Source organism: Ammodytes marinus (genome assembly GCF_949987685.1).
Source record: "Ammodytes marinus genome assembly, chromosome: 5".
Classification (NCBI taxonomy): domain Eukaryota; kingdom Metazoa; phylum Chordata; class Actinopteri; order Uranoscopiformes; family Ammodytidae; genus Ammodytes; species Ammodytes marinus.
Genome location: NC_137234.1, coordinates 25,750,319 through 25,763,894, shown reverse-complemented (window position 1 = coordinate 25,763,894; position 13,576 = coordinate 25,750,319).

Below are 13,576 nucleotides of genomic sequence, written 5' to 3'. Positions count from 1 at the left end.
TTTGCATGTGAATGCATATCTCAGCTAGTTACTGCCACTTGTTGACCAGCTGGATAATGTGTGGACCCATTGACAGCACTGACCTGTATGTGATACGTGTGTGTGTAAAAGCAAATCAAACAGGGTCTCACAAAATCTACACAAGCTGGATACCTCAAAACATTTTTTTATTTAATATCTTTAAGGATAGCTTTAAATGTTTTTCAAGTCTGTCTTAAATCAATAGTCAGGTGACTATATGAGCATTGAAATGGATTCAAAATGGATAAATAAATAGATAAATGACTCAATAAATTAATTAATTAATAGATAAATGACTCAATTAATTGATTAAAAAATAGATTAAAAAAATTAAATAAAAGGCTCGAAAACCAAATAATTTAATTAATTTTTTTCTAAAAGGCTAGATAATCAAATTATTCATTCAATTTATTTCTGTTTGGAATGTATATGCCTATTTATTTATTTATTTCCCTTTTTTTTCTTTTTTTTATGTGCCTATTTATGTATTTCTCTCTGTATTTACATATACCTTGGCATTTACTTCAACAACAGACTGCAAATATAACATGGAGGTTGTGCACGGAGGGACAGAGCAGACTGTACTTCATGAGCAAATCCTTGTTAACCTCTTTGAGACCATAGAGTTGGTTGTGTAAAAGTAATGTAAAAGAAATAAATTAAATAATCAAAAAAATATTTAATCCAAAAGGTTATACAGAGGTTAACAAGCAAGCAAAGTGGGCATACAATAATTATAGTTTTCCTAATATTTTAACTGTAAAGTCCGCCTACAACACCCAAAATGCCTTTTGGCTTCAGACCTCTTTCAACTTGCTGAAGGGGAAATCAAATCATAAAGAAGACGTCATCCCCGCTCAAAAATAAAACATATTTTTTAACGAGAGAACATTATCCTCTTGTTAGGATTCCGTTAAAAATAAAGAAGACTTGAATGCCTAAAGCAGAAGTGTCTAACCGATTATATTCTGTGATTTATTGCCTGCATTTTAAATCTATAAACATTATTTTCACATAACAGTATCGCGGGTTATCAGTTCCCCAAATACATGACATAAATGTGTAAACCGGACGTGCCTATCCAATTTTACTTTGTAATTTATCACTTCACTTCCTGTCTGACAGTGTAGGAAGCCTGAGCTCTGCAGCCAGACTCTCTTGATGGGCTCTGCTCGTGAAGAAAAAATAAGTAGACCTCTTCCCTGTTCTAAAATAAAAAAAATTTTTAATGAAATAACCTAATTAAACAGTTACATGAAACAGTTAAAGCAAAGAAAGAGGGAAGTATTCAAACCACTTCCTGTTTCAGCCAGCGTCATTAGCATCATAGCAAGCAGCCAATCAACCACAGCTAACGTTGCATTTGAACGTTTTCTTGGCGATGTCCGGAATAATCTTCGTGACAACTATCAAACTACATTACACATTCACTGAGTGAAGATTGTGAATGTAAAACACACATTTCCCGCTAGAAATGTAATCATAAACCCATTTAATAGCTTAAGCCGGGAACACACCGCATTGGCCGCCTGCGGCGGTTGGCCGCGTGAACGAAGGAGGCTCGCCGCTTGGTCATATTGGGACATATTAACTGCAGCCGCGGCCGCCGGCCGCCACATCGATGGCGGCGGTTGGCCGCGTGACCGCAAGAGGCTAGCTGCTTGATCATATTGGGCCATATAGTCCTGACGCCGACGCCGAGATCAGACCCGTCACACTTACGGTGCAACAACAACAACAACATGGTCCAGCTGTGCCAAAAAATACAGATGTAGGTACACTGTGTACAGCGGCAGTCATGTCACAAATATCATTAAAAAAGCATGAAGACGCACCCCGATCGAAAATACACACATATTAATAGTAATTCAGCAACATACTAAACACAATAACAACAGCAGTGTGTGCTCAGCAGCACAAATAAAGGCAGACATCAGCCAACCTGAAAGTGAAAGTGTGCCGGCTGACGGAGGACAACACCGGTGCTTCGCTGTACTATATTGGAATTCCACACGGACAATGCCGTCAACTTTGGGTTCATATTATCCTCAGGAACAGCACACAGCTGGGTGAGTTTCACTATGCTAACCGGCGCTGCCTTGGCTAAAGTACAACCAACAGCTAAACAGATGCAAAATACACATATTTGCAGAATGTATTGGAAGCCCAATGTCCTCACTCCACACGCCCACCTTGTCTTGCAGACCACCGGGTCTGCAATCTCAACGCTGATTGGCTGTGGAGGCGCTGCGCCCGGCGGCGCTGCAGAAAAAGATGAAAATGTTCATCTTTTTCTGCGGCGCCGTGTTCGCCGCACAAGCCTTCGATTCACGCTCCTTCGATGACGCAATTTCTACACGCCGCAAATGGCCGCGCTCCCGATTCACGCGCCGCGCAAGCCCCCGCCGCCGGCCGCTGGACGCCGATTATTGGGTGGACGCGCGGCCACGCGCTAGTACATTGACTTTGTATGTAATCTCGCCGCGCGGCCAGTGCGGTGTGTTCCCAGCTTTATACATCTTAAAACCCATCCGAATGAAGCTGTGGCCGCCATGTTTTTCGTTTTCGGCGAGAGAAACTCAAAAAGTCACGTGACCTGTACGCTGTCCATTAGAAACGAATAGGAGGAAAAAACATAAATAACTCACAATTTCAAGGCCGTTTTTGTAAAAAAAATACTATGTTTTGCGCAGCGGACAAACGTAGCTATTACACATTTCGCTGTGAGACTGGGTTAAATTATTCTGTTGAGGTAGAATGCCAATGAGCTGACAGGCTTTTCCTACTTCACTAATGACTGGCTAGTGTGTGCGTGTGCGTGTGTGTGTGTGTGTGTGTGCATGTGTGTGTGTGCATGGACCCCTGTAATGTGGGGACTTAATCTCCAGCTGGCCAATAAGCCGCTTAGCTGTCATTGGAGTGCAGCAGGCTAATTACTAGTTTGTAGCCAGTCTATTATAGTCCAGAGCTACACTACACACATAACCAAATTGAAAACAAATGCGTTTTTTCCAGCTAGGTTGGCAATGAATTAAATAGGCCTGTTTTACATCCCATTTAAATGAATAGAATCCCTGTTATTAAGAGAGTGCTGGATGTACCTGGATCTGTGACATCACTACACTGGGTTGTGATCACCAATGGTCATCAGGTGAAAGGTTGAAGGAAGGTTGCTGCTGCATTGTGCCCATACAAAGAGCAGATGCTTGAAACTGAAGATTGAACCTGTTGATAACATCACACAAGCCCTTAGGTCAAGACCGAGCTAACCGCTTTACAATGGCTTCCAAAATGTTCGCGAGACAAACAGTGGTAGTTTGAGCTACATCTTAGGATTCTCATTGCATCGCCCTACTGTATAGTACATTGGCAAAATCAAATGTTGTTAAACTCTTAATTATGGGGTCAATCATCTATTTTCTATTCAGTTGGTATACGGTATAATCATGTTGATTAAAAGAAAAAAAATAATTCACAAAGATAGTATGGACAATGGTAGCAAAACAACTTAAAATAAATAATGAAAAAAACTTTCCTTCAATGACGTACACACACCCCAACCAACAACACCAATCCCTGGGACTCAAAGCACCAACGCCTGCAGATAATGTGGGGGAACCCTGCCTTGTAGTGTCCAACAATACCATTGACACAAAAGGGTGCTGTGGTAACTTTCTAGAGTTGTATTCACTTCAATACTGTACGCCCTTTCTCTCCCCGTCTGTGGACATGGCTTTAGTCTGCCAGGCAACAGGCCTAGTAGATAATCCTCTTAGAATCTCTTTCACCTGAATCATCTGCATGTGTAGTAGACACAACCAGAGGTGGAGGAGGACACACACACACACACACACACACACAGACACACACACACAGAAAAATCACAGTGACAATCTTATCAGGTTAAAAGAGAAAAGTTCCTAAATCAGTACTTGGCATTGGGAATAGGGAAACTATGGGGTTAGAATACATCATAGAGAATAGAAAGGCAGATATTTAAAGATTTCCTGGAACATTTTTCCCTCAAGGGAAGGGCCTAGGGGGATTCTAACACAACTGGGGCTGACTATATCAGCAACCTATGACCAAACTTCCTTCATTCCAACAGGCATTGACTTTTGAAAGAAGAGAAAGCTGTTCTGTCAGTGTAGTATATGACTGGTGCAGCAGCTCTGTTATTAGCAAAAGACATAGCAGTCCCTGTGTACTTACCACACACACACACACACACACACACACACACACACACACACACACACACACACACACACACACACACACACACACACACACACACACACACACACACACACACACACACACACACACACACACACACACACACACACACACACACACACACACACACACACACACACACACACACACACACACACACACACACACACACACACACACACACACACAGTTCTGATGTAGGTTGAATTACTTATTATATTAATATACACTTATATTAAGTATGGTAGATTGTGGGATGAAACTTGGAGATTAAGTGGGAGGACACAATTCACCGCAGGTGGGTATTTATAAAGGGAAGATTGCGTGCACATTCATGGTTTTGTGGGAACGTAGTGTTTTGGGAAGGATTCTCACATCATCAAAACTTACTTCTTTTATCATTCTTAGTGTTGGCATTATTTTATTATTTACAGTCATATGCCTCATTTGTAGTGTGTATTGTAATGAGGCTGTTCTCATTTGTTATGTTAGTTTACATTCCCTTGTTGACACACCAGTTTACAGAGCCTAGGCCGCAGGCTCGTCTTAACCTGCCATTAGGCCCTGGGCTGAGAGTTTCATAGGTCCCCTGAGACGGGGTCTTAGGTGCGAACACACTACACGCGTACATGCGCGTATAAAATCAGCAATTTTTCCATAGGGAACCATTGGTTTACGCGCGTACATGGCGTGTAGATGGCGTGTAGATGCGTTACTCGCGCTAAAGCAACACTTTAGCCTACGCACAGAGTTAAAAAAATAGAACTTTTTACGCTCCTATGCGTGACAATTAGCCGCGTTGGCCAATCAGCATTGGGCTTGACCCGACGTCACATACATTGGCACGGTCGGAGAATACAGAGGCTGAGAGACACAGAGGAGGAAAATGTATTGCGGGCAGCCGGCGCTGTATGACAGCCGCTCGGGAATAGAAGACGTGGGGAAAGTAAACCAGGAGAATGGACTTCCTGGTTAATTCAGTGAATATGTGCGGCTGTGCTATAGCCGATAAAACAAGTTAGCGCCGTTTAGCATTAGTTAACTCACCCGGTTGTGTGCAGGCGGCTAGCGCCTCATATTATGAAGCCAAACATGACGGTTATGTCCGCGGGACTTTCACGACAAGTACAGCGAAGCACCGGTGTTGATCTATGCCAACCACGGTCCCCTGTCACAGCCAGGTAGGGTAATGTTGGCTACTTGCCTTTATTTTGTGCCGCCGTGCACCGATGCTGCTGTAACTGTGTTTGTTATAGCTGCCGTGAATATGCAATGCTGTTTTAATGCTAGGCTATTTGTGCTGTTCAGTTTGTCTTTTGGCACAGTTGTTGGCCGTGTTGTTGTTGTTTTTGTGCGAACATGCACGCTGTTGTGTCGGGTCTGATCGCAGCCATGGTTGATTAGGGGGAATACAATATCGGGAGGGAGACTAGGCACGTTACGCGCGTAGAACCATTTTTGACACAAAATGATCAAGCAACATTTTAACTGCGTTACGCGGGTAAAACGTGTAGTGTGGCCGCACCTTTACAATGAAAATGTGTAAAAGCTATGTTTGTCTAGAGCGCAAGATGTTAGTGACTGGTCCCTCTCTGAGCCAAATACCACCACAATACTTATATTTATAAATGACAAATCATTTAAAGGTTACTTGTTACACACACACACACACAGGGTGTGTTGGGCTGAGTCAGAGGTCATATCAAGGGAACTCTAAGCTTCAAAATCTAATTTCAATGTTTTATCAAGGTTCCACCCATGTGTGCCTACAACTGATGACTATCTGACCGCTGCCATTAATATACAACTGAGATATTCTAAAACATTTCATCCATGTGCTCAGAAAGCTTATCTCTTATCAGTTCAGGGCTGAATTGTTCTTAAATAACAATGGGACACTTCTCAATAATAAAACTTCCCAAAAGTACAGGACAAGATCCAAGGCGTTTAACACATCTGAATAAAAAAAAAAAATTCAAACCAATGGTCATACCTTCATTATTTTCAAACCGAAAGCTATCTGTACAGTCAGAACTGTGCACCCTATTCCAGGTTGGAACTTTTGGGAGGTGTGGAAATGTCTAGATTGTAAGATGCATTGCTGTGGACATGGAAGATTTTACATCGAGACATGGCTTAAAGGATTGTTTATTTCCAACACAAAACAATAAACTGAAGTACCATCCTTGATTATTTGGTCTCGGATGAAGGGAAACTAACAAATATCAGCCTACCCCTAGTCCATTTGTAAGTCTGTTGCCTGTGGCGTCTGTGTGCATATATACGCAAAAGTGTGTATGTCCATTTTTGACAGTTAGTATGTGTTGATTGGCTGTGTCCAGTTCTTCAAGGAAGTCTCTACCACAGGAAGTCATTAACTTCAAAGGATTGCGATTGCGTGTGTGTGTGTGTGTGTGTGTGTGTGTGTGTGTTTGTGTTTATAAATATGAGAGAGAGGGGCAGAGGCCTTAAGGCAGTCCAAAAAACAGAATGCATGCTGGGTAAACCATATAAATTTGCTTATTGCGTCCCAGAGCTGGTTTACTGTCTGCCAACACATGCACAAACACTTCAAACTGCTACTTTCTCTCCCTGGTTCTTCAGTTTGCACCGCTTCTTACTCTAAACATTATTAACCCAATCATCTCAAAGCCAAACTCAGACAAGAGGTCATGTTTTAGTTCATAAAAAGAAGGAGAGGTTCAAACCCTACACACTAACTTCTGTCTGAAGGAAATTCCATGTGCTCAGATGCAGGGTGATCAAACAGGTGCTTCCTCGATAGTTTTCACTATTTTCAATTTAAAACAAATTAAATAAATTCAGAAGATGTTTGACTTTTGAATTCATACTGAAATACCATGTTAACCCGTTCCCAACAACGGGAGTCAGTGTAAAGTCAGTGATGATAAATCTAAGTCAAAAAGCTAAATTATAAAATGAAGCTGACTCTTCCTCTCTCTCTGTCTGCCAATCTTTCTCTTTTCACTGCACACTCTGTTGCTACAATCCATGCTTAAAAAGGAAGCAGGATTATTAAATCATTTTGTGCTTTATTTTGTTTTTAAATATTTGAAGATTTGATTTAAATCGCCTTTGTGTACACATGTTATTTTATCATTGACCGTATTTAAAAAATAAAATAAAACAACAAAGGTAACTGAAAGCAGTCATATTATTTGTCTTGTTATCGTTGCCTTTTTCATTGTTGGCAAACTACCAGTGTACATGGTTGACATTTTGTGTCACACTCTTCTATGTTGCATCTTGCTTTGTGGATGATGACAATATATGTTGGATGAAATGAGAGGCTACATGAGTGAGTAGAGAGTGCGTGCCCTCTGCTATGTATCCGTTTCATGCTGCTTGTTAGCTCAGGTCTGGTTATTAGCTGAATTAGGTCTTCTAACAGCGAGAGCCCTGCACGGCCACAATAGATCTACTGTGGGCTTGCCTCTGACACAGCCAAACACACACGCTAGCTGTGGGATTTAGCAGCAGCATTTCCCACACTCTGGCGCAATCACTTTGTCTCTTGTCACCTATTAGAGTAAACATTCTGATCCATGAACTTCCCCCATGGAACACATGCAGGCAGATAGGACGCTGTCTTTGTACCAATACAGTACTACTACAGTGGCCTACTAGGGGTGGGCATTTTAGGCAATTTCAATATTCAAGTACTCTCATTACCATATGAAAGAGTAATCGATTACTCCGATAAGACATTTTTTTATTGTAAAAATAAAATACGGGAGATCAGTTTCAGACTAGAAACGCAAGCAGGACCAATGTTACGTTATAGTAAATAGTCCGCTGTATTTCCTGTGGTGTGCTGCTGCTGATTATTGAGCGTCTAGGACAGCGCTTTCCAAATCCCAGTTGCAAATGAAATGACAAGTCATTGTAATGCCTCTGTGGTGAACTCTGCATACGAGTTAGCGGTAGCGGTAGCTCTGGTTAGTTACATGCATTGAAGACTGTGGCTGTGATCGAAATGGCCTACTAAAGTCCTCCCTACTACATTCTCAACATGTTTATACAACATTGTCTACCAGACCGTTTACACTGAAGTATACAGCAGCATCTACAATGCAGCGACAAGCTACCGAGCCGCTCCCCTAAATAAAGCATAAAATAACAAATGTATTTTTACGTTTGGTCTATATTCTCAATGTTAGGACCTGCGGAAGAATGTTAATACAAAAGAAAAATAATTAATAAAATGATTTTTCTACAGTTCATTGTTTGTGATTTCCCTTGGTTCCCCTTGTTTTGTTGCAATAAAGAATAAAAAAAAAATCTGTATCATTTGAAAAGACGCAATGCATTGTGGGGCGGTTCAGTAGGAGTAGTAACCTATCGGTCCATACACAAAATCTTCCTGGAAGTAAGTTCTCATACGGGCATTTCTCGCCTACACAAACTTCAACCACAACATACTCAAATTGACGTCAAAATTAGTATGAGTAGGACGTTAGGAGGCTGTTTGGAACACAGCCTCAATGCCAGGTGGATAGCGGAGATGTACCAGCTCTTCTTCATGTCCAACATTACAATACACACAGAAAACAAAGAAAAGCGCCACCTAGAAGAGCTAGGTTCCATAACTCTTGACTGTTACAAGTTGTAAACAATAGGCACAAGAAGTGAAACTTTGCTCCAATAATTGCATCAACAACGAGTACCTGGGTAATCAGGTACTCCAGTACTCGTGCCCATCCCTAGTATTTATTCCAGTGTACTACAGAGTGTGCTATTCAAGCTATGCCAAGAATGTTATCGCTCCATGGAGCCAGGTATAGCGTGTTGGATGTCATGATAAAGGGGATGGAATGATGCAGAAAACTCACTATTATTTTCATTATCAATTCATGTTCATGTTTGGCGGTTTCTATTGTTTTAGGTTTTAAATAGGCCTAGACTCCAAAATCACCATTTTTCATAATGCACTTCTTTTCTAATCATTTAGTACAGTGAGGTTCAAGTGCACACACACACGCTAAACATACTCAGGCCAACTAGCCCTAATTAGTCTCATCAGATATAGTCACATTCTAGATCGTTCAAGCCATTGGACAATGAAATAGTGGTGTAATGAGGACAACTAGGTTATTATAACAGTTAGCCTTATACAGTCTAATATAAGTAGATGCTAAAGACATAAACATTGGTCAGATGGGAACTATAGCTATAGAACTATAACTATAGCCCATAAAGGTTGTTGCAGTGCTATTGGTTGTTACTTGAGAATCAATAGCGTACAATGACATAATATTTGACAACAACTAAACATGACTTAAAAGCAAATCAAAGCAATGGCAATATTATTTTCATGTCTCAATTCAATGTTCGAATATGCACCTTTGGCTTTTTCAAAAACTACATTTAAATATGCAGTCTGTCATACCAAGCTTGGTCATGGAATCCTGGACACAATCCCTACGTTCCAAATCACATACTTTTTCTTTTTACTACACTCAACATACTAAAGTACAGAAGAGTTTTAGAGCCACAGGAGACAAAAAAAATCTAATATGGAAGATTTTTTCTCATTATGTCAAGAATAAAGACGAATACTCCAAAATGCTATTGGAGTTAGTGGGGCATTTATGTATTTCCAGCATACTACAATTGACATGCATGTTTTGGGACATCCTACAGTAAATCTTTTTCTGGCATACTAAATACAGTAGTAGGGAAGTATGGGGATTGGAACGCAGGGTGTCTCTTACCAAACAACACTGATTTGGATGAACAGTTTGCGCACACAGATGTTCCACAATGCTGGTTATTATGACTCTCTATGTGTGATATGTTCTCTTTGAAGAAGTTGGAGAATGTTCTACTAATGTTCTGCGACAAGCAAACCGACAAGGAGACATTAGATTGGAGAACCCGCAAAAGGCTAGAAGAAGTAGTGAAGGATATTGATTTGTCCCCTCAACAGCAGAAACAGAGGCATTTCGGGGTGACAGACTGCAGCAGTAGCCTACAAGCCCAAGACAGAGACCCGGGCCCGGCTAACGGAAGCTAAACCCCCACCCTAAATAGTTCCGATGAGAAACCCCGAGAAGATAGCGGGATCACTATTATGGTTAAACAAGCAAGTGGCAAAGGAGGATAGGTCGGTCTGAGTGAAACGATGTGAAGCGACATACATGTTTGCTGCGGCGCCGTGGCTCCTGTCCTCAGCCTGTCTCAAGGTAATATGTCCTTTAAATCCAAAGCACAAGAGCAGTGTTGTTCCGTGTACCGTCCACGGTCCATGCGTGTGTTTGTCCTTTTTCTGCTTAAAAATCTATTCACGGCATTGGTTTAAGAGTGGACTGCCCAGTCCCATACAACAGCAGTGCATGTAGTGCTCACTAATCACTCTCTATTTAAGAGGGCAACACTTCCGCTCGCTACTTTCAAACTAAAACCTCGCTCGGTCAACACGGTAGGTAGGCCTATATGGACACTGTCACTGGCCGCTGATCATACGGATTTCCTCGATAGCCAATGTAACAACAACAAACATTTATTGAAATATTAGCGGTTTTCAAGCATTTTCTTTTGTTTTCTTTAATTTCCTATTATTTCTTTTAACCTTATTTTAAGATAAATACAAATAAAAATCAACAAAGCTTGATAATATTGAATCCGTCAGTATTAAAGATATCAGTCAGTATTAACGATACAACAGTATAGTGTCAAATCAAGCCTAGGCTACATACACACAGCAGCAGAGCACATGAACAAAGCAGCTAAACTATCTTCCAACAAAGTCAAAAATGGTTTCCACCAATACTAAAACTGTCTTGTGAATTCCGTTTGTTATTGCAATTCTGTTCCATCCTATCAAATGAAATCACTTGGTTCAGCCACCACCTGAAGCACAGGGCCTGTGGAGACTTCCTGTTTAATAGTAGGGCCCTATTAACTTTTTAGCTGCGGCCATGACCATTTTAAGAACCTGCTTTAGATGGGAGGGCAAGGCATTCTGACCTGTCAGAGTAACTCAAATATTGCCACATTACCATCTGGCTGAATGTTTACTTTGCATTGCTTTGAAAACCAATCGAATATATCACACCAGATCTTAAACTGTATACTACCTGACAGTACCAAAATAAGTGTGATAATGAGCCTTCAGTGGTTCCACATCCATCACACGTGGGAGAAACAAATATCTTGATAAGTCCGGTTTTAGAATAGTGAAGCCTGTGAAGGACTTCACATTGGATTAATCTGCAGTTGAGGACAAAATTATTATCCCCCTATGGAACTTTCACTTTTATTTGCTGACAAACAGAGCAAGGAATTTTTAACACAGCTTTTCCAAACATCCTACTTTTATTTTGGATGATTACATTATTTTACTTTGCACAAAGGATTAAAAAGACTACAAAAGCAAAAAGACTGCTAATTAATTGTGGTAATTAGCAGCAGCGCTCAGGCTAATTTCTACCCTTCAGTCACGTAACTGGTGAAGGCAGTGCTCTCGCTCCCTCTCCCAGAAGCGTTGCATTATTCTGCCTACATGATGTCGTATGTATGAAGCGCCTGTGTGGCCTTTCTTGAACCTGAAAATTGCCATGACCACTGGCCCTCCTGCCAAGGCTTCCAGCGTTAGAGAGGGCCTCAAGGCCTTGGGCGCTCAGAGTGGGCTAGGCTCAATGGCACCACCTCCTCCAGCTCAGCCCGGCCGTTCTCGGTGTAGGGATGGAGCGATGGCTATGGGTAGCTCCCACAGGAGAAAGGCTAAGGACAAACTATCCTCTAAGTCGGATCTATTGTCGTCCGACATGGAAGCGATGAGGGAGCTCCTACCGGCCCTGCAACCTGGGGCCGGTCGGGGGGGTTGGCTGGCACATAGCTGTCTCCGTTGTCTCCATTGTGATATTTTGTGCTTCATAATGCACCACATTTTTTCAATGGGAGACAGGTATGGACTGCACACAGGCCAGTCTAGTACCTGCACTCTGTTCCTATGAAGCCAAGCTGTATTAAGACGTGCAGAATGTGGCTTGGTATTGTCCTGCTTAAATAGGGGACGTCCCTGAAATAGACGTTGTCTGGATGAAGTTCAAAACAATTGGATGTGCCCAGTGCCACTCTGGATCTGCCAACCAATCGCATAACATTTGGTCGTGACCTATGTCATGCTCCGGCTTCTGAGCCATTCTCTCTGTTCGCTGATTGGACCAGCAAAAATATGGCCGGAGAAAACCAAAGAATATACCGCAGGCCCAGACGGACTACTGTTGGGAAATTAAAATTGCTGCAAGTACGTAGGCGGGCGGTGCCAGGCTACCACCTGAGGACATGGCCATTACTTTTTAATTGTAGACATGTCCCTTACGTGTAGAGATTGCTCAGGATTTTCTAAATATTTGTATTATATTATTATATTATATTATATTATATTATATTACATTACATTACATTACATTACATTACATTACATTATATTATATTATATTATATTATATTATATTATATTATATTATATTATTTTATTTTATTTATTTATTTATTTATTTATTTATTTATTTATTTATTTATTTATTTATTTATTTATTTATTTATTTATTTATTTATTTATTTATTTATTTATTTATTTATTTATTTATTTATTTATTTATTTATTTATTTATTTATTTATTATTCCGGACAATTACACACAATTTTCTCTTTGCATTCATACATATTACTTTGTGTTATCGTCCGAAGGGTGGCAGGAGAAGCCAAAGGCTTATCAGGTCCCGCCCCCACTGCCATCAGATTCAGATACACAGATACACAGCTACTGTGTCAATCTATTTGGTTAAATAAACAATGATTAACATAAACTTTTTAGTTTTTTTAAAAGTTTAGTTTAATATTTTTAAGGACAATAACGGAATATCTCTGTATGGTTCATAAACTTTCGAGCAGCACTGTACATGGTAAATATGCTATCTTGAAATATACCAGAATTTTACTTTAATCTCAATTTAATTACTACCAGAAAAAAAGGTGTTGTTTCATTATCAAAAAAGAAAGAAAGAAAGAAAAAAAAAACTCCACCTTACTCCTACTATATAAAACTGAGTAAACATCCTGATCCATATTCAGTAAAGTCTTACGTTTATCCCAAACAATTGGAGAGAATTTAGAGTTTTTTTCAACAACTTTAAAACAAAAAAGCTTAAAAAAATTCAAAATCCCTGTTGCATGATAAATGCACTCAACAGCATATTTACCACTCTAAACCTAATACGTTAAGTTGCCAGAAGATGGCAGCCAAGGATCACAATCCCTGTGTTCCAGAGTATCCATACCTCCATGC